The sequence below is a fragment of the Neofelis nebulosa genome, chromosome 14 (assembly GCF_028018385.1).
Source record: "Neofelis nebulosa isolate mNeoNeb1 chromosome 14, mNeoNeb1.pri, whole genome shotgun sequence".
NCBI classification, from domain to species: Eukaryota; Metazoa; Chordata; class Mammalia; order Carnivora; family Felidae; genus Neofelis; species Neofelis nebulosa.
Genome location: NC_080795.1, coordinates 46,882,339 through 46,885,013, shown reverse-complemented (window position 1 = coordinate 46,885,013; position 2,675 = coordinate 46,882,339).

Here is a 2,675-nt window from a genome sequence, read left to right as displayed (position 1 = left end):
ATTACTTCACACCCCTAAGTATCACATTTGCTCTGTGTTCCCAGTAGCTGTTTCCAGTTTTTAATAGCAGTAGGTATTTGCTTTAATCAAAAGCTTTTCAACATTTACTGAGATACTCAAATGACTTCCGTCCTTTAATCTCTTAACATACTGAATTATATAATAGAGTTCCTGATGTTGAACCATTTTGCGTCCCTAAATTGAACTTACTTGGTCATAATGCGTTATTTAAAAAATATTTAATTTAGAATTTTTGCATCTATGCTCGTAAGTGTGATTCGGACCTTAATTTTGAAGTCCCTTGAATGACAGGCTAAGGATTTCTTAGCTGAGGAAGGCTGAGGGACAATGAAGGTTTGATCAATATTTTTACCACCTTTGAAAATCTTACTGTAACCAGTCCAGCGATGAAACTTTCTCTTCAGTTAATTGTCGGGGTCTCTTCTTTGCCCTGTACTGCTGAACATTTCTGACTCTGTCTTATTCTGGACAGTATTGTTTAATGACTATTGTGGTTGCAAAACCTCTCCTTTTCCCTTTGTGTTAGAAAGGATGCATTCCATATTGACTTGCAAACATTTTAATTGGATAGCAATCTATTTTAGGCAGCTATTATTTCTTTCATGCTTTCATGCCACGTGTTTTTGCATAAGCACGGCTTGCCAAGAAGGTGTGTGGAGTTATGGGGATAACAACTCTATTGGGAAAGAAGGTGACTCCCAAAGGCCCCTCAATGGGCTGTCACAGGAGTAACATAATATCTGAGTGTGGGCAGGGTGACCATACGTGCCAATTTTTTCAGGACTGTTCACAGTTTTAGGTATTCTGTTCCAGTATCAAACCATGTGTCAGTGGGGCGTGTGCCTCGTTTTCCTAAAAATAAGGTCATCATAGGCAAAGGAAAAAGCAGATAAAATGTATCAAGTATGCCAGAATGCCTAAGATATGTCAAGGAATTAAATCCTCAAAAAATCTTGGTGGAGAACATGTCCACTGGCCATTCCTAAAAATAATCCTCCAGTGGCCACAGCCTCAGAGGCCAACTGTTGTTTTTAAGATGACACTAGGCAAGGTGAAGGAAGCGGCCGATGTTCTGAGAACGTGTCTAACTCCTTGGGTTCCTGACTCCTGGACTTTGGGAATGGGTCTTGATGGCTGTGGCTGACTGCTGGTTGTCCCGCTGTCCCTTTTCCCCTTCTTTCCACAGTGACAGGGATAAACTGAGTACATGATCACCCAATGACGACATTTTCCTTATGACTAAGTGGTCATGTGACTAAGTTCCTCCCGTGAGCCTGTGCGCAGAAGTCATGTGTGCCGTTTCCAGGTCTTTCCCTTAAACGATGAGGTGTACACGCTCTTAATGGCACATTTTCTCCCTTCCCAGAAGTGGCAGATGGAGGTAAAAAAGAAAGACCACAGATCGCACATCGGCCCCTCACCATCCTGTCACGGAGGCATTAAGTTATACCTGTTCAAGGCTTTCCTAACCACAGGGGACAGTCACACTCTGCCAGGTGGAGGCCGGGGGCCATTTTAACTCCCTTCTATGTTTGGGGACATGCCCGCGGTAGGCACCCTGGCGGGGGACAGGCTCCACTTCCTAATAAGGAAGCCCTAAAGGCCTGTTCCTTCCCACGAGAGACCAGAGCTTAGCCCACATTTGTTCCTGCTGTCTCTGAAGGTGGAGATCTGGAAGACCAGGGGCAGTCTAATATAGTTAGAGAGATGCAGAATAATTACATAGTAGTTAAACATGTATTAGTTTAGGGGCGCCTGGGTGGCGCAGTCGGTTAAGCGTCCGACTTCAGCCAGGTCACGATCTCGCGGTCCATGAGTTCGAGCCCCGCGTCAGGCTCTGGGCTGATGGCTCGGAGCCTGGAGCCTGTTTCCGATTCTGTGTCTCCCTCTCTCTCTGCCCCTCCCCCGTTCATGCTCTGTCTCTCTCTGTCCCAAAAATAAAAATAAAAAACGTTGAAAAAAAAAAAATTAAAAAAAAAAAAAACAAAAAAAACATGTATTAGTTCAAAACACAAAGAACGGCGGAGAAATTTAAGTAGTACCGTGTAACAGATAGAATCAGACATAATGAAATAAAGTTAAAGGGAAAAACCTGAATTATAAACACAAGGGAAAATTCTAGTATCAAGCTAACTAGATTATTACAAAACATTTTAAGAATTCCAGCGGGGTTCCTGCTTCTCTGCAAGGCAGATTAAACAACACATTTTTAACTTTAATTATAGCAAGAAAACCTAAGTGTTGGTTAAAGCTTAATAGGGGAGACTCCCTGGGTTGGTGTGTTAGTAAAAATCTCCAAGGGAAAATTACACTCAAAAGCGCGAGTTGAAAGATATAAGTAAATAAAATACGTTTACAAATCAGTGAAACAAATTAAAAAAATAAATAAATAAACGGTCCTCTTCAACAAATGGTGCTGGAACAGCTGGACATCCACATGTAAAAGAAATGAATTTAGACACAGAGATTACACCCTTCACAAAAATCAACTCAAAATGAATCACAGACATAGATGTGAAACACAAAAGTACAAAACTCCCAGAAGAGAACATGGGAGAAAACCTATATGAACTTGGGTTTGGTGATGACTTTTTCAGCCCAACACCAAGGGCACATTCTGGAAAGAAATAATCGGCAAGCTGGATTTCACTGGA